The sequence below is a fragment of the Tachypleus tridentatus genome, chromosome 2, assembly GCF_004210375.1.
Source record: "Tachypleus tridentatus isolate NWPU-2018 chromosome 2, ASM421037v1, whole genome shotgun sequence".
In the NCBI taxonomy this organism is placed as follows: Eukaryota; Metazoa; Arthropoda; class Merostomata; order Xiphosura; family Limulidae; genus Tachypleus; species Tachypleus tridentatus.
Genome location: NC_134826.1, coordinates 42131570 through 42159089, shown reverse-complemented (window position 1 = coordinate 42159089; position 27520 = coordinate 42131570). Strand labels below are relative to the sequence as shown.

At 33.3% G+C, this 27520-nt stretch overlaps 1 long non-coding RNA gene across 1 annotated transcript in view; it reads left to right on the top strand.

Annotated features, from left to right (window-relative positions):
- The window catches only part of LOC143241902 (uncharacterized), a 41006-nt gene that overhangs the window by 11880 nt on the left and 1606 nt on the right, over positions 1-27520 (top strand). Inside the window, exon 3 of the long non-coding RNA XR_013022339.1 lies at positions 19583-19841. This is a non-coding gene — a long non-coding RNA (uncharacterized LOC143241902). The remainder of the gene's footprint in view (positions 1-19582; positions 19842-27520) is intronic.

Below are 27520 nucleotides of genomic sequence, written 5' to 3'. Positions count from 1 at the left end.
CAGTGGCATGATGATATGTTTGCGGAGTTAGAATGTTAGAAACTGGATTTCAATACACGTGGTGGGCAGAGCACAGATAACTTATTGTGTAGCTTTGTGCTTAATTCAAAACAAACCAAACCAATCCTGATATAGAAAATGCTATATTACTACTTCTCCAAACCGAATAAAATGTATACAAGCGAGAACGTCATATCATCATAGTATATCACGTGGGATGACAGAAGAGAGGGTATTGGTTCATGTGAATAATGAAACTGCATGTTGAAACCGGTAGGTAACAATGATCGGTGATTTGAAAAATCATATCGTGGTGCATGAAATTTCGTTGGTCAGATGTATTAACACGTTGAACGAATTATGATTTAAATTTGGTTTGGAAAAAAATTGTACGTAATTTGTCGCAAGTTCTTTATCCAGACATATCCGAGACACGTACTTTTAGTTCTTACTTGTACTGGCATCTTTTTATTTTGGACACGACAACAAAAGGCATGGGAAACCTGGACATAGGTCACGAGCTGTCCTGATGAAATCTCCAAGAAATGAGAGCAGTTACTTTGTAATGATTGTATTAACATTCACTAATGAAGATGGATATAAAGAGAATGACCTCCTCCCCGTTTTCCACAGATAAAAGCAACACTTATACAGCATCGTGTCCTGATGATCCAGGTACCAGATGACCTTGGCTATGAAGTGTTTGTTATAATGTGCTTTGTCGGGGGTTTATTGCCTTGCTTCTTATCTTATCTTCAACGTGGCCATCGGCCTGAATATTCTTTCAGTCTCATGTTTCTCCAGGCATATTTCAGTTCTTCATGTTTAGAATATGTGCTCTGTCTTCGAAAATTTACCAATTTCACGAACTTGACATGACATATTTTTTTCATGAGCGGGACAAAAAGGAATGTCAATGTCCCTGAACGCCTAGGTTTAGGAAAGTATACTTCCTTTAAAAAACTAAATATCTGTCACAGTTTTTGTTTTTGTTTTCATTGTGTCCTGTATTAAATCAAAGTGGGAATCTTTTATGTCAGAGTCTTATTCTGCAGCCATACCTTACTGATCCAAGTCTCTGAGGGTGGCAAAGAGTGCAAAATTATTTCTGATAAAGATGTCATGCACTTCTTTACTGGAGCCTACCCAAATGAACTTACTAGATGTAAACGTAAGAAATATCGTGAGAAACGTTACAAATTTGCAATTTTACCTTTCTGATGAAAAATTCGAACATGCTCAAGACAACCATTTAGGAACCCTCACTACAATGGTTTAATGGACTTTCATGTAGGCATTTAGTGTGTGGAACTGGCTAAATAGAAGTTATACTAGATTATTTTATGTCTTCTATGGCTAATTAATGTAGTGAAACTTTTTTAGGTTAGAATGGAGTTAAAAGTGATGTTTACTATAGAGAATCTACATGTCTGTTTTATAAAAAATCGAGGAAAAACGGCAGTTCGAGATTTTGTTCTTATTACAAGAAAGAAACCCGTCTAACTTTCGATAGGCATATCACGTCATAGCAGACAGCAAGCGAAGCGGAGATGATTAATCTTTCCCATAACAATCAATTTCTATAAGCCTGCACATGTTGCATTACTTCTCCGAAAGCAACGTGGGTTGGTTGAAGATTCGTCATAATAAGATTAACTCACAGCAATCAACATGGATATCCTGTGAAAGAGAAGGCGCTTGTATTCGGCATTTCTCCTTGTTGGTATACAACATTCGCAACTTACCAAGGTTTCTTGCACATTACACCAGCCGCAAAGCTATCAGGCTACGCTCTTCGCATAAAGAATGTATTTCGTTATCTTGTCGACTTTACTATTTTTCTTTGAATTGCCTTCCGTTAAATAACTGAAAGGAATAGATTCCTTTTCTCCCGGGAGAAGCCCCCTCCCCAAATATATAGACACATTGAATCGTCACAGAATAGGAAAACTATTTAATCTAGCTGCAGGAACAAACTGACAGCACAGTTAGATATGTGCATGTATAAATACATTCTGAAAGACAAACAAATATACAGAGTTAGTTACCAGACTAACAATAGATTTGCAAACATAACTGATTTATGTGCATGTTTAATTATTTCATCTTATTTGTTTAGTCATTCATTAATTAAGTAGGCAATATAAAATCTTCTACACGCCCAAAGTTACAGTAGCTGTAAATAAATGGGACTGTACACGTTTAATAAATCAATAAGTCAGTACAACTCACAAGTTTCATTTCGTGTCGTTTTCCTGCCGGACATCAATTTTCAAACTTCTAAAAAAAATAACATGGATTTACTTTCATTCATTAAAGGCGTATGTTGATAAGTTTAATTTCTCATAATTGAATTTCGTTAGGACTGGCCCTCTTTCTTTTGTGAGCAAAGCACCAAAGGTATGTGTTTTTGATTAAATAAACAGAAACAAACGTGGAATGAACAGAAACTGGGGAATACATATGTATATATATTCATAATTATTTTGCTTACATAAGTCAGTCTCTTTCACTGTATTTACTATAAAAACGCTAAAACGTATTTGCTTGAATACTTGTGTAAATATGAAAATCTAATTTTCTTGTTCTGTGTCAGTAATCAGTGAGATAACAACGTCGTTACAACGCTGTAGTTATGTGATATTCAATAGTTGTATTGTATATTGTTACATATATGTGACTGTACATATGTACATTCAGTTTTCATAACTATGTTTTAGAAGTACAAATACTTTTGTGAGAATACTTGATATTATTGGCTTACAGTGTGTGATATGTTTTTCTTACAATATCGCTATTTTAAAACTAATATAAGTGTGTGTGTGTGTATATATATACATATATATATATACATGCTTTAAAAAAATTTAACTAGTGTTCATGTGTGGGAACATGTTCACTTGTTACAGACACGTGAAAAGCTTTTCTTAAGGATATGTGTTTGACAGCAGGTATCATTCAATTAATCATTATCTCGATACCCACTGGGTTACTTCTATGAAACCGTTTTCATCTTTAGATGTTCACCTCTTATGCAGTTACCTCAGATAAAAATATAATACAAATGTTATGATTACATATTCTTAACTGAGTTATTCTTCAGTTTTTTGGCCAATAATGTGCGTGTTTTTTACTTATTTTTAATATAATGTAATATTACTACTATTATACATCCTGATCTGAGCTATTCATCAGTTTTTTTGGCCAATATTGTGTGCGTTTTTTACTTATTTTTTAATATAACATGATATTGTTACGATTAAATATCCTGAACTGAGCTATTCTTCAGTTTTTTGGCCAGTATTATGCGTGGGTTTTATTTAATTTTTAATATAATGTAATATTGTTATGATTAGATATCCTAAACTGAGCTAGTGTTCAGCTTTGTTGGCCAACATTATGTGTTTTTTTGCTTTTTTTTAATATAATGTAATTGTAACGATTATATATCCTGAACTGAGCTAATGTTCAGTTTTTTATCCAACATTGTGCATGTTATTACCTTGAACTTCAATAATTAGAGCTGTAATATGTAGTATTTTTGCCTACTCCAATTGGTAAACAGATTCATGGTCAGTATTGTACGTAGTTTTAGTTATTTTTGCCCTGAACTCCAATAATTAAAGACGTAATATGTACTGTTTTTGCCTAAGCTAGTCGGTAACCAGTATTCCTTTTTCATCATTTATATATATCAAATATATATATATATTTATGATATTTTCTCTACTGTGGACCATAAGTTCTGTTTTTGTTCAGTTTAGTCTGCGTTGTTAATCACTTTGTTTCAATTTTCTTTTCAACTGTTAATGCAAGCAGTGACTTGCCTTTTTCGTTAACCCAATTGTATTTTTGTAAATTAAAAACCCATTCTTGATACTGGATTTTAGACTTTTAGTTAGAAATTATCTAACAAAAAAACAAGAAAGGTTTTCATATTATATTTAACACGTGTATAAGGTATGCCACTTGACTTTTTTTTTAAATTATTCTAATATAAGTTAAACATTGTTCCTTGAGGGTTAACTGGAACGGTTGTGTTCCTTTTCATTTTATTTTTGCTACAACACCAAGCCGAACATCTTATCAACAGAAGTGCTCTCTACCCATTCCTGGTCTGCTTGGTGGACCTCCGCATAGCTGTAGCATAAATGAACAGAATCGTACTTTCCATTTTAATAAAACTCGTACACCAGAGATACATTTATTAGACGTCCACCCATTACCATTTCCAGCATGATTCAACCCTCACTGGTCCTCAAGGGTCCGTCTGCAGGTGCGCCTGTCTTACAACAGAAGAGCTGTAAGCATCGTGAACAACGACCCATAATTTTCTTTTATTTCCTTCATCATGATGCAGGTGAAAAAGGTGTGTACTCCTATCAGCTGGAATACTCTATCTACAGAGCTATTTGTTCTAGGTAGAGGGCTGTATAAAATAGGAAGGCGAGTAAAAAGCAAACTAATATGTTAATGTCTGTTTCTGTACCAAAGGAAAGTAAAAGTAATAACTTATTGGCTGGCACAGTTCCTTAGATATCGGCACTTCTTAATTTCAGCAGTTAAACACATTTGTTCGAAGATTTTTGGGGTTGAATCTTATATATATATAAATAGAAGAATGCGTTATGAAAAATCTACTGAAATATTACTGTTAATTTTATATTGACAATTATTTATTAAAATTACGTCCTCGCATTTTGTTTTAATTTTTGTACGTGTTGTGGCTCCTGCTGCGTGCATAACGCACGCCATGATGTTCCGTGTGAGCTGCAATGCGTTTCCGATACAGTAATGAAACTGTAGCTGCCGTTGCAGCAGAGGCTTATTGCAAGAATAAACAGTTTCAGTAACATTTATTTCTTATTTTTCTTCATTAATTTGTAATCATTGCAATCGCAGGTTTCTGTTGGAACGCTTATACTGTTATACACTACTTAAAACCTCGTGGGTGTTTTTAGTGATGAAACCAAGAATATTGTTTTACAACTACGAGGTTTAAACACTATAATTAAAGATAATTCAATAATTGCAACAGGAAAATTCCCAGGTACAGACAGTATATATTTATCAATATTGCAAATATTAGCATTTTCGAAAACTAGAGAGTAATATATATATATATGCGCACACACAGATAATCAGTACATAAGGTTACACCTTTAACTTCACGCGGTTAAATAATTGCTCACTTTACCGAACAGTTTTTGTACATAAGTTTCACGTTTTACCTTGTTAGGTTTGCGTGACTGCAATATAGTTTTACATAAAATCCATAGAACTTATTTTACAAAGATCCCCCTTATTTGAAGATTGAAATTCCTTTACAAACGAAGCTGATTGTGCACCAGATTTAATAGATCTATTTTTGTGGATATATATACATATGATATGGTAGCAGTTGCAACGTCGAAATTTGCAAGACATTTTAAAGCCAGTTTATTTGCAGGTTACGATCTATATAGTGACTGGAAGCAGCATTATAACTGATATGTCTCAATTAAATACAGATAGAACTAATTGTAGGACGTACACCCATTTATGATAACAAGATATACGATAATCGAATCATGTTTCTCAAAGCGTAAACTTTCTCTCATTTCCTTTATCCACCCTATAGTAATATTCATAAAGCAGCCTTATTCATCAAGAGATTCGTGGACTCAGGTAGAGGCAATTATTTTTATGCGAAAAATTATTAGTAGATAAATGGACGCCAGTGTTTCCACCGACGTTAAGTTGGATGTTACGAGTTTGAAGGCAATACTCCTCACGCTATTAGTACTCCCGCAGACTTTTATAAGTGGCATTAAAAGCAATTTTTGTCCTGTTTGGCACGTGATGAAGTTAGTCCCTACCCTAAATAAACTTTTATATTTGCCCTAACACGTGATCTCATAATTAGTACTTTCTGTTTTGGGGTTCTTTTCCTCTTTTCTGATTCTCATTAAATTTTACGTCTTTCAATTTTTATTCTATCTTGATAACGAAAATGTCAAACGTGGTAACCTGAACATTACCTCAGGCAGGTAAGTGACAGGCTTCAATTGAATTAGTATATAACCTAAATATGTTCAGTGTGGTAGACATTTTCCAGACTCTGTGTTCTGCAGCGAAGATTGTTTGAAATTAAAACACGTGTGAATGATCTAGCCGTTAGTTTCACATGCAAGTCATCTTTATTATGAATTTTATTTATATGGTAAAGCATTGTAGAACCGATGAAAAATTTTCTTAATAATCATTTAGATACTTTTACTTTTCTTTCTTCTATAAACCTCCTTTCATATCTTAATTAATTTGATTTGGAAACTTTGATATCAGTCCTGTTACATAGAAAATCACTTTTATGCTAACCACATTACGTCATTTTCCTCTTGTCAAAGTGATAAACCACTTCAGTATCGCAGCTCCAAACTAAAACCCAGGATCTTAATTAGTTATGAATATCATTTACATATTTTTAAAACTTATATGTGAAAGTAAAAAAATATTCACTGCTGACGAGGCTTTTTCTCCCAACGGTAGGTCTCTTGAGAACGGCTGCGATATGACAGACATGATACTTATATAAGATCTGATTTGATTTTCTGTGAGAGATAACCGCTTTAAGGATTTAAAAGTATACTGTAAACACAAATTTAAATTATTCGTCACACTAAGGTCTTTGAATCTTTCAGTTCTCTGAAAAGCTGCAGAACTTACGACAGGTTTTATTTTATCGTGTACGACCAGTTTCATTCGTCAGTATCTATTAAGAGGCTGCCTTTCATATCATTTAGTAGTAACATCCAATCAGAAACTGTCTCACATATCATTCAGTGGTATATTCCAATCAAAAACTCTGTAAAACATTATTTTATGTTTTAGTACAGAAGTGTACTCCAAGCTTTGAAATTTCATTAGTTTTTAATACTATGCACACACATATATCACATTAAACAGTTGTTTCAAGAAGTGTGCATGCTCTATATGTAAACTGAAAAAAAAAACACAAATGTTTACTACGAAATGTAATCAGTTGTGTATTTATTCTACCATGAAGTTTTACTTCAATTCAATGTAAAATGCTGAGGTATGGTTATTATATTTTTAACACTGTAATCAAAGAGTGAGAAAAGATGGACTCATACTAAAAATACAATGATACATCTATATATATATATACATATATAGCACAAATATATTTTATACGGGTAAGTTAAATTCAAATGCAACATGGCTTATCATATGTGCAATATTTTAATGATAATTTGTTTTCCTAACTACCACTTGTACTAAGATGTTTACTTGGAACTAAAACACTTGTGGACGATCTATCGGTTTAAATGCAAGTCATGTTTATAATGAATTTTATTTATACGCTTAAAGAATTATAGAGCCAATAAAATTTTCTTAATAATCACTTAAATACTCTAATAAATTCAAATCTTTTCTTTTCTCTTTCCTATAAACCCCACCATTTTATCCTAACTAATCCTAATTTCCACATTAATTCTAGACTAACAATAAAACCTATTATGATGAAACACACTTTACAATAACCCGAACTGCATTACAGAATGAAGTATATCGTGGTTATGTGCTACCTATGCTACTGTAAAGCTAATTTCAGAGTTTACCTTCATCCAATAATTAGAGGAATCCCCAATGACTGTTCTCTTTAAACCAAAGTCCATTTGTTCACAGTCAACTTGTAGTACGTCAGGATGGGTTGTTTCAAATAATTATTCAATGTATTGCTAATCCAAGTTTCGATTAAACTGGTTTTCTAGTGAAATTAACAAAGGTGTCAAAAAGAGAATTGTTTACATCTTATCTGGTTCCTTTCACTTGGGAATATAATCTATTGTTATAGATTAACAGTGTCAGAAGTTTGTTGGATGTGGATATGAAAATGATAATCGTCTAAAGTAAAATTAGTGTGAAACATTTTTGTTTTACTGAGTTGTTTTGACTCCTGCTACATGAGTTAGTTAAGCGTTCATAAAACTTATTTTTAATCACAAGTTGTTTAGATTTAGAAAGGTTTCCCTTTGTTCACATATGAAGATGCATTGTGAAAATGTATTTTGCATATTGTTTTTGAAATCTTCTGACTGGTTTATAACATAAGGTATAATATAATATAATAGTAATATAACATAAAATTCTAGCATTTCGCAAACAAGTAACGTTATTGGAAAACGATGAGTGAATAATTTCGAAACTGTGGGATATTTAGTTACAATTTTATAGTAGGTATAAAAATTGGTGACAATTATGATTTCATCTCATTATGTTTTTGATGAAAAGTATACGATATTCTGTCACAAAGAAAAAGAAACTGAAACCAAACGTTGAATCTACAACATACGTGGAAATATATAAGGTTTTTTCTGGCATAAAAATCAAGTCAGGTCTTATTTCTAAAAAGTTGTTGAACGAATCTTGAAAGAGAGTTATTTCAGGCCTTGTGCATATTTATCATTTACGTATTTAATGTTTCTGTGTGTTTTCTTGAAGGAAAGGCATATCGGGCTATCTGCTGAATCCACCGAGGGATTTGCTTGTTTGGTTTGAATTTCGCGCAAAACTACAAGAAGGCTATGCGCGCTAGCCGTCCCTAATTTAGCAATGTAAGACTAGAATGAGGGCAGCTTGTCAATGCCATCCATGACCATCTCTTGGGCTACTCTTTTACCAACGAATAGTAGAATTGACCGTCACATTATAACACACCCACAGCTGAAAAAGCAAGCATCTTTGGTGTGACGGGGATTCGAACCAGCGACCTTCGGATTATGAGTCAACTGCCTTAACCATCAGACCATACCGGGAACCACCAAAAGGAATCAAACACCTAATTTTAGTGTTGCAAATCCGAAGACTTACCACTGTATCAGATTAGAACACGTATTTCATACTTGAATGTTTTCAATTGTAAATAGGCCCGGCATGGCCAGGTGGGTTAAGGCCCTCTACTCGCAATGTGAGGGAGGCAGCTTCAAATTCCGGTCGCACCAAACATGCTCGCCCTTTCAGCCATGAGCGCGTTATAATGTAAAGGTCAATCCAATCATTCGTTAGTAAAAGAGAAGCCCAAGAGTTGGCGATGGGTGGTGATGACTAACTGCCTTCCCTCTAGTCTTACGCTGCTAAATTAGGGACGGCTAGCACAGATAGCCCTCGAGTAGCTTTGTGCGAAATTCAAAAACAAAAACAAACAAATAATCAACTGTAAATAACTTTCAGTACTATGAATGACTAAAATATTGTTCGTAAGTATTGATAGAAACGTTATAATTTGTTTAAAGATACGGATGATTCAGCGTTCTTCATAAAAAATAAAATGTTCCAGGCACGTAATGTTCTTCAAACTAACTTTTTCCACTATTTATTTTGTCGAGTTTGACTGCTATGGTCACGCACTAGTGTCATTGTAACAAGGGTTTTGGAGGAACTAACGCTTTTTACATATTCCTCATCTTCCAGAATCTGCTCTTGAGATCCTGTTACGTAGGCCAGACACACAAAAGTATTTTCGAGATGAATCGGGTGACTTAACAAGTGATTTTTGTCTCTTTCACACCTTTTTCATGAAAATACCTTCGAATTTCGAGGTGTATTAAAATTTTTGTAAACGTCTTGCTTGAAAGCCATATAAAAATCCAAGATTTTTTATTATTATATTGTTAACTGTATATATGTATATGCTGTAATTTAATACGTGTCAAAAGTTTCATTGTCCGGTACACAAATGGAAATAAGAAGTGACCACTAAACGACTAACATAGTGAATGTGGTACATTTCTCAAAAATGGTGACCTTGGGTTTACTTACGTGAATGTAACATATACAATTATCGGATAAAATTAACAATAAACGCAAAAAAAACTTCACTGTAATATTGCGGAAATGCTTGTCAAACTTTCCTTCCTTTCCTTCTAAACTTATGTTCCTATGTTAGTAATGTCCAAACAAACGTCCAATCTTCACTCTTACAAACAAGATGCGAGTTAATATATGAATAAAACAGCTGGTTTCTGGTTGTCAGATAATCTTGTGTTCCTTATACGCTGTTGTGACGCTCGAAGCATCTACGTACATGTTTGTTCTAGATGTAACAAGAATATGGACACGTCTTTGAATCAAACAAGGCAATGCTGACAATGAAACGTAACATGTCATATTTATTGTTCCTAATTAAAGCTTACAAGATGCTGTTAGATGCAGATATAGAGTTTAAAACAAACTAGTGACTGAGCGCTAATTAGTAGTCATAAATATAACAGTAATCATAAATTAAAACTACAATTAGATTTTCAGAGCAATATCAAGACTTGGTTTTGTAAATCTGTTTTTACACGTTTAGTTTTGAAAATCTTCATAAATTGCGTTATTCATAAACTTTTACAAGTTGTATTCAGTGTTGCTTATACTTGCAATGAGCGAACGTTCATCTACCGGCCAACAACAATAACGCCTGTGTGCGTGTTTCCTGGATAGAAATATGATAAGTCTAAATGGTTGTCGATCTTCAGAGCGCAGTAGGCTTTACATCAACCATGTCGAAACTGTTTGGACACCACTTGTTGTCGGAAGGTAATACACTGCATCCTTATTATTTATGTTTTTATATGATGTTAGCCAACACTACCCACCAAGCACTGAATTGCCAGATTTAGTAAAGGGACCTGATCTGATAGTGTTGGCTATCATCAGTTTTATCTCATACGATAAGCATACATACCAACGGTCGACGGTTGATGGTTATGTAATCAAAGCGTCTGTGTGATTGCTCTACCCTTTTTATAGACTTGAAATTTTTAAACAGTATCCCATTGTTATAACTGTAGAATATCTAAATGCCCTATTGACACCTTTCAGAGTCACTACCTTCCTCTTCGTAGATATATAATATAATAAGTGAACAGTCTTCATATCTTTGTTCCAGCGTATTAACGTTCTCAGAAGTTTCACACATAATCAGTTATTTTATTTTTTGTCATGTTGCAAGAAAACACTCGCCATCAAACACCAACTTATACCCATTAGCTTCACAGAGTTGTCTTGTGGATCATCACTGATGGCACTTATTTTGTGGTTAATGATTTTTTACAAACATACAATAAAACAAAGCTTGCGAAACCATTAACAATGGTCGCCACTTAGATACAAAGTGACTCAAGATTATTTTATTCTAACTACAGGTTAATGTGACACATTAAACCGTGTTTGAATACCAATGAGTACTTGAACGTGTGTCTTGATGCAAGGCGGTAGTACTTGAGCCTTCTCTCCATACTTCTGACCCTCACTAACTTAAAACAAAGGGAAAACAGGAAATGCGTCTTTACGATAGTGAATACATTAGCATCTGGTGGTAATGTAACAAAGCTACTAACTAACGTTATCCTACAAAATTAGTTTCTTGAATTAATTTTTCCTGAAATTCAAGTAATCAAAATTTATTATGCGTAACACAATCATGTTCCTTTAACATGCAATATGAAGCTCTAATAAAAATGTTAATTCTTAAACGAGTTCGAATTTCCTCTTGTTGTACTTTAATATTTATATAGGTAAATAACCCAAATAAAAGCTATAATTTAACATTTCGAAATAACTTATTCAGAAGACTATTACAAGATACGGCTTGCTTCAAAAGATACAAATGACTGTTTTTAAGAACCTTTTTAGGCTAAACTGAGTGCAATAAAATATGGTCTGCGTCAATGTCTTTGTACAGTCAGCCTTGAAAATCCAATACATTTTGAATAAGGTTAGTATAGCCACAATGTTCAATGATTACTTTAAGAGATAATAATTTAGGCACTATAATCCGGCAGCCATATATACAAAATAGTTTTTTTTTTTCAACATTTTATTCAAATACGAGTGATTTCTGTTTCTTAGATTTCCAGAAAATCTTATTTAAAACCAACAACAACAAACCAGTAACCTCAAGCATACTCTCAGATGGAGCAAAAGTGTGTTATTTATATAGTGCAATGATTTTTTTTCCTATTCTGCTTTTCCTTTACAACAACCACTTGTACATTAAAATATTTGTCGGTCAACCGTTATTTCGTTATGATTTCAAATAACATTTAACTAGGAAAGATTCCGTTGCTATTTTCTAAAGTGCAACACCTGAGGTGTTTGTTGTAGTACAGCAGAAACGTGCTTTATAGTATCGATTTACCTGGTTGAAGATATATTGACCATTAGCAAACAAAAACCACGAGGTTTCAGTGTGGTTTTATCTTTCTTTGACTAAAGATTCGTTGTACAATGTCATAGCAGAGCATAAATTTCTCGTATAACAAAGTACTGGCACTGATCGTAGTTGCTGTCGGATAATCCAAGCCTTGTTATTACCATCTTGAACAAATTGGACACCATGTAGCAAAGGAAAATAGTCACACAAAATATGGATCCACTTATTCCTGAGCTCGCTAACTGTGCGCGTAATATAAGAAGAAAGTACCGCCACTGCTACCACATTCGGTTTTAATTTCACTCGTGTTTAGGGGCTGGAATAATCCAGTTAAATCAAACAAACTGGAAGAAGTCTTTCTTAATACCGCTTCAACCATTTTCTGACGTTAATAAAAGTCATTATCTTAAAGAAAAAGGTCTCTACAGACCACACACTTTCACATTCATGCGAGCGGTTTTAATATTTAGCGCACGGTGGAAAATCTCCACCAACTTAAATTTCTTTTTAGTCTTGCGTGGATACTTAATACAGGACATCATTGTCACGCAATATTTTATGGTTATCTTTAATTAAATAAAATAAACACTGTAAGTTGAATTAAAGAAAAGGAAGACTGTGTTTAATTATGAAATATTTCAAAATTTTAAACTTCGCAATCAACTCTGTAACTCAAGAAGACATCTATATCCATAACACATAAACACCTATAATCAACTTAAACATGGTTCTGATAACTTTTGTATAAAGTCTTTATTCAGTGTGGTGATATTAAACTAAATGTTAAAGTACCAACATTGTCTATAAATATATCACGTCCATAATAAACAGTGTAACGTAATAACATATTTATAAACAATTAGTTTCTCACTCTAATGAAGAAACGTGATGTTGACAAACAATCGGTTACACAGAGAATAAATAACGTGTGGAAAGTACCATATCCGTAAATAATGAATGAATAAAGTTGAGGCAAAATGTTGTCAGTAAAATGTTACGTTTATAAATAACAAATAAAATGTGATGAAATAAAACAAAACTAGTAATACACTTTCAGTTTCATTAACTACCTAAATGAAAACAGAACTGACACATAAAATGTCATTGTTATTTTTTTATGTAGAAGACAAACAAGTCAAACTGCGGAGACCCGGCATAGCCAGGTGGTTAAGACGCTCGAAACGTAATCTGTGAAACGTGTGTTCGAATGCCACATCAAACATATTTGTTTTTGAATTTCGCGCAAAGACACAAGGGCTATCTGCGCTAGTTGTCCCTAATTTAGCATTGTGACGGTCAATCCCACTATTCGTTGGTAAAAGAGTAGCCCAAAAGTTGGCATCTGGTAGTGATTACTCGCTGTCTTCTCTCTTGTCTTACACTGATAAATTAGGGACGGCTAGCACAGCTAGTACTCGTGTAGCTTTGCGCAATATTCAAAGGAAACAAACTTTTGACTATAAAGTGGATCTTTTTAGATCAAGAGACCGAACTGCCATTATTGTGGTTTGGGCTACAACTTGACTCGCAAAACGAATGTTAAGCCTAATGCAAAACGTATATTACATAAGCTAAAAGAGTGGCTTTCACCTATCATATAGCTAAAATAACTGAGCATGTACGTTATATGCTTAAATTATGAAGTGAAAATGTCATTCCACTACAAACCAGTTCCTTCAAATAGATGGTGATATTTCTTTTGGTAACCTCAGGAAGGTTTTCAAAATGAATATTAAGTCAGTAGATAGTTTACAAAAAAAAAAAATGGTTATTTTGGGGAGTTTTTCCATGAATGAACAATATATATATATGTGTGTGTGTATTTGTAAACGTAAGTTGGTAGTGAAGAACAAAATTGAATTTCATTGATAAATAACGATGATGAAGCAAAAGATTTCGAAGCCTCACTCAAGTTTATAACGAATTAATACATATATATGAGTCATATACTGTTACTGCATTCTATGGAAGAAGTGCGCTGATTATTAATACTTTCGTGTAAGTGCCAGAGCTATGTGTAATAGACTATTTAGTACCTACAGTGCTGTACGAAAGCGTTAGGTCTAGATTGTATTTTGTCATTCTTTCAATTTTATAGGGCTAATTCTTCCGAGTCATTACATAATGTAGATTTTTAACACTATGGTAATGCTTCACTGATCTCTGTTGACAACTGAGTGAGTCAGGGTGAAAATAATTATCATTTTTTTATGTTTGCACTAAGAGAATGTCATAAGTGTTCTGCCTGAATGAACACACTGATTAAATTTGAAATTACTGTCGTGGTACCGCATGTAGTTTCTTAACTATATAGAGAGAAGATAACACGAGGTACTGGTAGATGCAAGAAGAAATCAATTTAATAGCACTTCACAAATAAACCGTGATAAAAACAGTGTTTAACACTATGTAATAAGTTTTGTCATGATACCACGGCCTAAAAAGCATAGAGAATTGTTAGTACAGTTGAGAGTTAGCCTAAAAGCTTTACGTGATGCTGGTTGGACTGTCCAACAAATTGCTACAGACTTGAAATGCTCCCCAGACACTGTCAAGTACACCTTAGATCGAGAAACCGAGACAAGTATATTTTAAAATGGGGAAGAAAGAGACAGAACATCAATAATACTGATGTTAAGTATTTTTATTTATGTAACCTTAGGGACAGAAGGAAGACTGACATGTATTCTGTATTAGACTTCAATAGTCTAATGTTGGCTAAAGCTGGTGACACAGGATTCCCCATACTTAGGCCATTTATTTGTAGTTAGTTTTGGTGGTAATGAATTCTATAAAGTTTGCTAATTGGTTGCTTCGAGTGTGTATCAATGGGTTGATGTAAAGTTCTAAGCCTATCTTGCAGGCTTCAGTTGTTGGGACTTTGTGAAGAGGGAGATTACATCAAAACTGGCCATTAACGCTTTATGATTTAGTTGATTAAGAATATATTTAAAGTTAAAAGAATCTTTGAAAAAGGAGCCGGCTGATGTTATATATTTAGAAACTGCCCACACTGTATATTTACCGAGGTTGTAGCTAAATGATTCATAGGTCAACATTATGGATCCTAGCGGACAATCAAGTTTGTTTGGGGGTGCTGTATAGTAATGGTGTGCTTGAGTCGGTCTTTCGTAGGTAAGAATAAATGTTTTCTGAGATTATGTTGGTTTTTCTTTCTCAACCTGAAGATGGCCTAGGAAGGTCGAAACGTTTTTCTCTCCTTATCAATAAAAGTGTTAATACCCATACCAGCCGTTTTGAGATACGTTCTGGCACTTAATAATGTGTTTTAATAAAGAAACACAAGACACGTTCTGTGCTTAATAATGTGTTTAATAAAGAAACACAAGACACGTTCTGTGCTTAATAATGTGTTTAATAAAGAAACACAAGACACGTTCTGTGCTTAATAATGTGTTTAATAAAGAAACACAAGACACGTTCTGTGCTTAATAATGTGTTTAATAAAGAAACACAAGACACGTTCTGTGCTTAATAATGTGTTTAATAAAGAAACACAGACACGTTCTGTGCTTAATAATGTGCGTTAATAAACAAGTACTAGAAACGTTCTGACACTCAATAATGTGTTTTAATGGAGAAGTACTAGAAACGTTCTGGCACTATTAAATAATAATTTAAAATGTGATTTATTGGCTAAATGTTAGATTAAGTTCTGTAACAGCCTAAAATGTTCTTAAATAGGTAGATAAATGTGACGTTTCTTTAATATTCTATATGCATTTACTTTGGCATTTTAATATACAATTCTAAATCCACTCAAAAGCAAACTGTTGGCTTACCACTGCTTAGATGTGGTACTTTAGAAACAACGTCAACGAGTATCCAAGGCGTGATCATGTATTTAATAAAAACCTATTATTTCCGGCATGTATTATTTAACAAGAGAATCTCAAATGTCTATCCTGAAGTGTCAGTTAACCAAATAAACAAATTAGCTTTATGTATAGTGGGTGACTTTTAGAGAAACGAAAGACAATTTTTCCTTATATCCAAACATAACACAAGCAATTTTGAAGCAAACACATTCATGCTTAGTATCTCAAAGAACACACGTGTTCACAGCAAATATGTTAGTTATTACCTAGGATTCTATTCACCGACTCAAGACGCTTAGTTGTTTTCTTTTGTGAAATAAATTCTTAACATTTGAAAACGAAAACTCGATGTTATGGTGAAATATTCTAATTTTATGTATACATACTATGTTTCTTTTTCATGTAAATTAATCCTTTTTTGTACATTATAAACACATAAGTTATGATTTATTTTCAAAAGTTAATATGTGTAGATTAAATACTTTAGAAAATAAACGTAATTGTTGAAAAACATTCTTTTGTATTCGTAGATCGTGAACTAGAACGGAAGAGAATATTCTTTGCAGATAAATCATTCTTACTGCAATAATAAAAAGTGTTATTCTATACAGCGAACAAAGCCCCTCTTGAAAACTGTCGTAACAAGTTAGGATTGTAACACACAGATGTATATGTCAGTTAAAAAGTAAACTAAAAGAATATATGTTATGTAGGCTAGTAATAGAAGTACTGTAGAATACCCTAAGGTTTAAGGTTAATACACAGAATAATAATTCTCAATCAGTAAAGTAATAACGGCTTCAGTGTGCTTCTCTCCGAATAAAAGTTTGATTTTCATTGTACATTAACATGAACGTAAATTATCACTAATGTGTCTGCTTTCTATACAGTTAGATTACGAGTTACCCTTCCAACAAACAGAACCATAAGCTGCAGCAAGTTAAATCAGTTAATTATAACACTTAATACTCCAGTGACATTTCACATTATGCGGATAATTCTGGGAACTATCAAATTAATAATAAATGAAGATAACCGAGTTGTCTTTGCTCATATTTCTCTATTTATTCAAGATCTTAAGCTAAGTATAAAACAAAATAAAATGAATGCAAAGTTTTATTTTACGCAGTAGTTGAGAACTTTTATTCCAAAGTAAACTAACAACAGATATCACAACTAAAAAAGTAATTTATAAATCGATAAAGATACTCGCGCTTGGTAAATTAAGTAAAATACGTGATTGTTTGTTTTTTGTTTGTTTGTTTTGGAATTTCGCACAAAGCTACTCGAGGGCTATCTGTGCTAGCCGTCCCTAATTTAGCAGTGTAAGACTAGAGGGAAGGAAGCTAGTCATCACCACCCACCGCCAACTCTTGAGCTACTTTTTTACCAACGAATAGTGGGATTGACTGTCACATTATAACGCCCCCACGGCTGAAAGGGCGAGCATCTTTGGCGTGACCGGGATGCGAACCCGCGAACCCCAGATTACGAGTCGCACGCCTTAACACGCTTGGCAATGCCGGACCTGAAATACTTGATGTTTTTAAGACTATAACATAGGTAAATTAATACGTAGAATTAATTATACACGGATTTTTGTCTTAGCCACAGTACATTGTTGCTCAATGAAAGCTCCGATAAGAAACTTTTTTGTTTGTAGTTAAGCACAAAACTACACAATGGTCCATCTGTGCTCTGGCCACCACGGGTATCAAAACCCGATTTCGTGCGTTGTAAGTCCCAAGACATACCGCTGTGTCGCTGGGGAAATTCGAAAGTTAAATAAGAGTATTTTAATGTAGCGAAACGTTCATCTATTATTATACTTAAAATACTTGCTGTTATATATATATATATCAATACACAAGAAAAGTGAAATCAATAGTCATTAGGATGTATTGAACTCAAATATCATCACTATTAAATTTATTTTTTATGTAATCTTAATAATACAGAAAATTGAGAGCGTTATGTTGAAATAGAAAGTTAACTGTCCCTAATTTAGCAGTGAATGATTAGAGGGAAAGCAGCTAGTGATTACCATCCACCGCCAAATCTTGGGCTACCTTTTTTTGGCTAAAAGGGCAAGCATGCTTGGTAGGATGAGAATTCGAAGCCTCAGGTTGCAAGTCAAGGGTCCTAACCATCTGTGATCATGCCAGACAGCCAAAAATACCTAACTTAATTCTCCATATGGTTAAGGTATGTAAAAGAAGTATCAAGCTTCCAGATGGATATACTTATTTATGATGTTGTGTATTGTTGTTGTTGTGTGGGGCACGTGGAAAGCTTTTCTACTAATCATTCTGTTTGTAGATGTTGATATTTGTTATAGGACGCCACACTTTGCTCACCAAGACTGAGTTCTAACTTTGTCAAGATCTTTTTCAACATGGTCCTGGTGCTCCAAGCTGCTAAATCTACTAAATATTCCTTGCTTTTCTGTTACATTAAACAAAACGGATATTCTGTCTTGGAGATTTTAATAGTTAGATATGAACACTTTATGATGCGAGTGTACAATTATTCTGTGTCAGGAAGGGCACAAACCGATAAATATTCGTGACATAATAATACCAAACATTATCAAAATATAGTTGTGATACATAAAATTCCACCGTATTTTTATACCAGCTGGGGTTTTCACGTAGCTGGCTGAGTTGCACTCAATATATAACATTTTCAATCTTGTATGTCGCGAGATTCATCCAGATTAGGATACATAGGTTAATCCTATATCAATATACTCATTTGACAATGAAACTAGTATTCAGAAGGTTTAAAAATAGTAAATCAATAATAATACTTAAATATTTCGAACATTAACGACAATCAAACAACTTTAATGAAACTAGCTTTAAAGAAAAGCTGAATAAACCGTTACTTATAAACTACATAAAAAACAGTAGTTCTTCTGAAATATATGGATCTTACCAATACGTAAATTCTGAACAGGTACAATAATTCACGTATTAGTAATAGTGTATATTCAGTAGAAACAAATGAAAAAAACATATAAAGTCTATAAACAGAAGAACATTAGCCACCTGTATATATATGAAGGGCAATAGAGTGTGATATGGATGTGCAAATTTTGTGGGCTTAAGCATTCACATTTCCCTCTTGTAATTTCTATTTCATTTGATTATTTATTATTATTTATGAATTTCTTCATGTGAGATTGACGAATAGATGTCAAGACTGATAGATAGCGAATCTCCACTACAATGTGGGTCCTACGTCCCAGTCACCTCCAAAACCTAGGATACATTTCATATCCCACATTACAGTCTGTACTTTGAGGATCCTTTCGATTAGTGCTGCATTTTTTATTTTTGTTTGATTGTTTTTTTGTTTATTACAACTTATCATCAGTCAGAGGTTCGAAGTTGTTGATTTCAACGAAGTCCTTTTTATTTGTACACTGGGATCCTTTTAATTAGTACAGCATTTTGTTATACTTGTTTTGGCTTAGTTTGGGTCATAACAAACTGTATGTGTGTACTTGTATACTGATGTATATTTCTTTCCTCCATAGGCACAACGGCCAGTTTACGGACTACAACACTAAAATCCAGTGTTCGATTTCATTCAATAGTTACAGCAAATAGCCGTATGTTCGGCTTTCAGTTCTGGACCAGAAACACATGAGAACTTCAACGAAGAAACAAAGCTTATGTCTTTGTTTGAGAAAGAACTAAACATTTTACGGATGTAGGATGTACACTTGTATAATAAAAAGATTTTCATCTCAGAGTTCTGAAATTATGAGATCGTTTGCTTCTTCCATCAGAAAGGTAAACAATAAGATACCTCTGTTCACAAGGAGAAATTGAACTGTATTTTAACGCAAATGTAATTCTGACTCACTGGGTGAGATTTCGAAATGTGAGACTTAATTTATATTTTTAAAATTTAGATTATAACGTATTCTAAGCTACGTGTGAGGTGTTTCATAGTAAAACCACATTGGGCTATCTGGTGTGTCCATCAAGGGGAATCGAACTCCTGATTTTAGCGGGAGACATACTGAGATATCCAGTTACTTTTTAATTCAATCTTGATACTCCTGTATTTCTTTCAGTGATGGATTGGGTGTGGCTGGGAAGCATATACAAATATCACGATTGATAATTTTCCCATCAGAATCCTTTGAAAGACGACCAGTACCAGATAGAATACGAGGCAAATTTGATTTGAACAAGAACTTAGAGACACGGACTTTAATTTTCCCACTTATATTAGAGTTCAGGGTAAAACTTCTTAACAGTGATAAAAAATTGTTAAAGACAGAGAAAACGTGAAACTTAAAACTAATAAAGAACCGGTTGGAATACTTTTAAGAAATTCTTTTATTCTCCAGTTTATTTGATTGTTGTTCCAAATAAACACTCGAAGATGATGTAGGCTGTTAATGGTTTAAGCAAATGTTTTGTGTTATGCATAGAGGTTCATTTTATAGGAATAAAAATCGTTCCAATAGTTCTTTGATATTTCTAAAAATGATCAATATACGATGAAGGTGAATAAGCATCCTTCCTTTATTAGATACAAGTTCAAAATTTCATGATCATTCGATAGTGATATTGAAGTACGAATCATACGCTACGATTGATAAAACCTTGAAATAAAGCCTATCACCGGATATCAGAGAAGCTCTGTCCATCTATTATATGCACCCTTTGAAAATCCTAAGATTTAAATTCTTTTCAATTTTGCATAATCACAGAGATTAGCATTACCTTTTTTTTTCCCATTACAGGATGTACTGAACCATTCACAGCTTTGTTTCAAGTTGATGATTTTTATTTCGTTATTCAGAAAATTATTTCGAGTGCAAGAATTACTTTTTGTTATGTTTTGTACCCAAGAAAGAGATGTGTTTTTGACTATTTGATAAAAATCAATACAAGTAACAATGTAAAGAACGTTTCGTTATAGAATCTCAAGTATTTTACTTGATTTAGTACTTAGTATAACACTTCTTGGTTTTATTTAAAGACATACAAAGTATAACATAATACTTAGATAAACAAGACTATAACAGCACATTTTGGATAGCTACTTCACAGTACTATATTTACATAGTTATATATATACTAATTTACATAGTTTCAAAGTACCTTTTCAGCTTTAAGTACCTAATTTCTATAGGTAACCTGGAATCCACCACTGCTGTCTCATTGGCTAAGTATATCCTAATATCCTGATATTTTAATCTCGCGTTACCTATGTGTATCCTAATATCCTGATATTTTAATCTCGCGTTACCTAAGTGTATCCTAGTATCCTGATATTTTAATCTCGTGTTATTTTGGTATGTCCTAATATCCTGATATTTTTAATTCCATGTTATCTAAGCATATTCTAATATCTTGATAGTTTCACTTCATGTTACCTAAGTATATTCTAATATATAATACTTTGATTTTATATTATCTATATATGACTTTACATCCTGGTATTTCAACCTTACGCTCTCTAAATCCTGGTAGTTTAATTTAATATTCTATATGTATGTCTTAGTGAAGACTTACTTGTTAGACAAGCTAATCTAGTGAAAGAACTAACGGACACAAAACCAGCCTTATGTTTTCTAAATATACCCTTGTCTATTACTGGGTGTAATCGATATATAGTTTCCATGTCTTTTAAGACTTTCTCCTATATTAATGCAGTCTGAAGAGCTAGGACTATTCGATACATTTGTTAAGGGTCAATCTAGCAGTTCCTTTCTTTAAACGTCATCTGACTTATAAATTAAAGATATTATGTGTATTATACAGAACTTCCCACACTTCCGACAGGTTTATTCTACTTGTCTCTTGTTTGAAAGGATATTACACACAATTAAATAGAAAAAAAAATTAGTGACGTGATATACAATAAAATCTTAAATTCTGAGTTTAAGAAACATTTTCTCTTTATATAACCTGACAAGATTCCAAAGACAAAATTATTTTTATTCAAATATAATTCAGAAAGCTAATCAGAACGTAAGGATAAACCAGCATACCTTCTTAAGATATAACTAACCTATTTCTATTGAAAACTCTTAAACTGGCATTCAAAGAATAAGGTCTAATCTGTATTGCTGCCTAATCTTGCTGAAGAAAGCTGTTCTAGGGTATTATATCTGATTCAATATAATGAACAAAATTTCTTTTGTCTAAGCTTATATATTAGATACCAGGAAATCTGCTCAATATCAAACCGTTATTCCTGTAGCTGAGTATATCATACAATGTTAAATTCAAAAAGACAATTTATTTTTGTTATATAGTTTCGCAAACAGTACCACTTTTATTCTATCTTGATCTATTCCACAAATCTTAAAGTACTAAATCTAATCAGTAGAAAATGTCACGTTTACAAAATGATTATTCTTCCTACGACAATTCTTGGGAAACAAAGTCAAATGTCTAATCCATAGAGATTATATATTTTTACGTAAATCTCATGTATCTATTAAACAGAGGAACTAATCGAAATGGATCAAACTAGTGCACCACCAATGAATATTTTCGATCAAAGTGTACAACAGTTGATTTAATTAGTTAGAAATTTAATCCAGTCATGGTACCCGTGCGACGCGGGGCACTAAACATCACTTTCATTTGAAGTCGGCTTCACTAACATTTTCATTCAGTCGTAGCGTCAAGATGATAAAATTTAAATAACTTTCAAATTCGAACCTTTATCTCGATTTTTTTTCTTTCTAGGGGGAGGGAATCAAACTGAGTTCGTCTCCAAACTTCATTAAAACTTGTGATGCCAGAAAAAGGCTGAAACTATTTTTCCTATACACATTTATGTAGAGAGAGAGAGAGATTTTCATATTTGATCATTACAGCTAATAATTATTCTAATAAATCAACAATTGCGTTCAAGAATCATGTTCAATTCATATAGCCGTGTAGACCTCCGCTGGTATTCAGTGTTCTAATAAATGCTTTGGTTATTACCTTGAAGCACATCTCCTGTAGATTTAGCTAGTCAGAATTTCAACGTTGTTTGTTTTGCTAATAAAAACACTGAGTATTGTTTTAAAGCACGTGTTCCACCACTATTTTTCTAATAAACACTTTGACTATCAGTTTAAAATACGTGTCCTTTAGATTTAGCTAGCCAAAATTCCATCATTTTTGTTATTCTGCATAGATGTTGACAGTTGCTTCAAAGTATCATCCTAAATTAGTATAGTTAGCCAGAAACTGACCAATGTTCATTGATCTTGTTTTTGTTTGTTTTTGAATTTCGCACAAAGCTACTCGAGGGTTATCTGTGCTAGCCGTCCCTAATTTAGCAATGTAAGACCAGAGGGAAGGCAGCTAGTCATCACCACCCACCGACAACTCTTTTACCAACGAATAGTGGGATTGACCGTCACATTATAACGCCCCCACGGCTGAAGTTCGTCGATCTAATCAATGGTATTAACAGTTTGATATAATGTATCCTAGCATGTCCTAATAACTATAAATTGTAATATATATATTAACAAAAGTAGAACTTTTCCACTACATGAGAGCACCTTTAAGTATACAAACATCAAAAGGAAAATATGAAAAAACGATATGGTATTACCCTACTCACGTGATTGTTTGATCTTTTAATTTTTTATCTGTCAATGGATGCTATAAGCGCTGTCAAAACGTTGTAATTCTTTAAAACTATTTAACGTTGCTTCATATTAATTGATTTTCGTACTCAGATCTTAACTTTAAAACAGGTTTGTACGTTTGCTTGTCGTTAAGAGTAATGAGCGGTTATCTGAGTTTCTTCACGGCGGTTATCAAAACTTATTTTTCATACATTACGAGTTATTAGACATGCTACTGAGAAGTCACACCACATTTTATACTTTCAGCATTGGAAACCACTAGACTTGCTGATTCTCAGCAGTGTTTACTGTTTTAATAAAGATTGTGTTTTGTTTTTGAATTTCACGTAAAGCTACTCAAAGGCTATTTGCACTAGCCGTCCCTAATTTAGCAGTGTAAGACTAGAGGGAAGGCTGTTAGTCATCACAACTCACAGCCAACTCTTGGGCTACGCTTTTACCAAGGAATAGTGGAATTGACTGTTTAATTATAATGCTCCCACGGCTGAAAGAGCGAGCATGTTTCGTGTGATGGGGATTTGAACCCGTGACCCTCAGATTACGAGTTGAACGCCCTGGCCACCTAGCCAATTCAATTAATTCAGGATTTAACAAAGAATCTCACATCATGTACTATCGATATAACCAGCCATAGCATCACTTGTTTTCATTGCTCTAATAGAAAGTTAGCAGTGGTTCTCAAAGTGTGGTCATCGAGGTGATCCACAAAGAACCGGTCCAAATGCATATCGCTGATGAGATTTTTTGCGGTAGCATGCCAAAGTGGGGGGGGCGTTAGGTAATTCGCAAAATCTTTTGCTCCGCCCAAGTGTTCAACAGAAGAAAAAGTTTTAGAACCAGTAACTTATAGCATTATATCCTACAAATATAGCTAGCCAGACCTCCACCACTATTTATTGTCCTAATAAACTTCAACAGTTACTTTATAGTACCACCTTTTTTAATGGGAGTAAGTGATCAGAACTTTATCATTGTTATTTATTCGTAGTTATTTTAGGGCACCACATATATTTGTTATATAGCAAAGCAAGACATTGCCATTTTCTCTCTGTCTATACATACACGTGAAACTTATTTTTTTAAATATAAAGTCTGCTAAATATTCCAAAGGCAAAATTGTTTTTATTCAAATATAATTCAGAATGCTAATTAGAACTAACCAATGATTTTCTGTACGAGTGTGTCCAAAAACGTTGGTATCAAAGGTGAAATGTTTGTTTCATAAACCCTGTCAGGAAAGTACTTTCTATATATAAAGTACATTTTACGATTTTTTTTTTGATTTTTTTTTTTGCAAAAAAAAAGATCCGATCGTTATGGCTCGCCAGTAAATTTTCAGTGTTTCTCACTATATGCTGACCTGTTAGCTGTAGCTATTAGCTGCGATCAGTGCTGCTGGTGAGGATTGTATTTGTTTTCTTTATGTGTGGCCCTCATCCATTACGTAGACATATCAGGCCTAATCGATATAACTCTTAGCTCTATACCAGCTCCTCGCTCACTCTTACAGTATATTCTATACCTTTATTTTCCAACACTAGGTCTTATCAAGGGGACTTTCTGTCCACCTCTAAACATTTCTCATTATAAGCCGTTTCTGCATAACCTTTCATACGTAGGTTGAGTCACAAATCTCATGTTGTCTTCTGAGCCTTCTTAATACATGGTAAAACCATTATTTCAGCAACTTAGTCTCTTAACTGTTTTTGGGTCTTAATACACTCGGGAGGTCCGTGCCACTATGCCGCTTTATCTGAGCTCTTACTAGAAACTAATCTGTGTAAATCACGTTCTGTAATTGACATTGCCTCTAATGTATGTAGGCCTTTAATCCGGTCCATTACGTCATATATATATATATATATATATATATGGCCTGCGTAATCGAACGAAAATATTGATCTTTATTCTCATATTCTCTACATAAAATTAAGATAATAAATTTCTTATTGCGTAAATAAAACAGATAACACCATCCCCAAAAATAAAATTCATAAAAGCAGGTTTAGTTGAAATAACATAAAGAAAGATCTGTGATAACAAGAACGTTGATTGAGACCGAAGTTAAGAAAACTTACGAAACTATATTTACATATAAGCACCACAGTAAATTCACGTCTTCTTAACACGGTGATTAAATCTTATTCTAACAAGTAATGATTCTACACATTCACCGAACCTCCTGTTCATTCAGAAATTTTGTTTTCAATCAGTCTCAAAAGAAAGCAGTTATTAATAAAGTCTCATAATATTTCGACTTAAAGAACGCACCAGTAGCCGAAATACTCAACATTGGAAGCAGAGGAAGAGGGACAAGTAGCCTTCTTTCTTCAAAAACAAGTTAAGGAGGTAAATACAATAGCTTTCTTTTTTTTCACATAGGAAGTGTATATTTATGAGAGACACTGAACATTTGTCACACAGAGACTCAGCGAGAAATCTATAGGCTTATAGCGCTAAAAATCAAGATTCGATGTCTGTAGTTCGCAATGTAAAGGTAGTCTATTGCGTAGCTTTGTGCTTAAAAATAATCAAACAGTAAAGTTACTGAATAACCTTATATAGTACAACGGTGTGGATGCGGACTTACAACTCTAGAAACCGAGTTTTGATACCCGTAATGCGAAGAGCGTAGATGGCCCATAGTATAGCTTTGTGTTTATCTTCAGACAATCTGAATTGTCAGTTGTTGTTTTTTGATATCATAAACAAAGTTTGTTTATATTTTATTAAAAATAATTTGTTTCAAAATTTATCAATGACAAATTTAATTTATATAAATCTTGAGGAGTTTTGTTCAGAAACTGCTACTGATTTTAAAGTGTATTTTGGAACCTACGCACTATTTATAAACATTGCAATCTTACAAGTTAAATACATTTCTCACATATTTGAGAGCAAACATTCAAAAACGCATGATTGACATCATCTGCTGTATGTTGACGCAGAGGGGTGACACCTTACAGAAGCTATATTTTAGAGTTTTGGAGAAACTCGTAAACAACGAAAATTTGCAACAAAAAATAAAATAAAGTGTGTCTCATTCTCAGAATTAGCATTCAAAAAAGTATGTAGGTGTCAGTGTTAACATACACAAAACAAATGGTTAGTTTGTACGTAAGTAAGTATAGAAGTTGTTAAGTAATATATCAGAAGCAGTACTGTAGTCAAACTATTAACCAAGGGTTGTGTACTGTATGTCAAACAGAAGCTAACAAACAGAATAAATAAATAACCCGCTTGCGATAATTCATCCTGAAACATTTATTTCCTATCTAACCATTGATAATAGAATAGTGAAACTGATTGTCACACATAAAAGTGTGGAGTATGTTTAGTAGCGTATTGGAAGTTCGAACCTTGGTCCTTTAGATCCTCAACACAACACGCTAACCACTAAACCACATCTGATCCTTATAAAATTTAAACTATATTCTAGAAGCTCTAAATATTATTTTTATTTCTATTTTACTTAAGTTCATTATTTTGGCCTCGTGATAAATGCCTCTGTTTCCTACTCTTGTTTTGGTTTTGTTTTTTTCAAGTTCTCTGTGCACCTACGTAATTAATCAATAAAATTGATCGTTATTTCTATTACTTCAAGGCCTGAAATCACAAAGTACCTGAACGTATTAAATATAAAAAATATGTAATACTTTCTGTACTTTAAAATACTTGTGATAATTCTTATGTTTATAGTTGGTTCTTCTGCTTGGCAGTGAAGAATACGTCAAGGAAAGCAAGTTCATTTTACCTTCAACGAAGAAGTGTTTATCGTGGCACTAAACAAAATTTGTGTATCTCAAGACGGCTGGTATGGGTATTAACACTTTTACTAATAAAGCAGAGAAC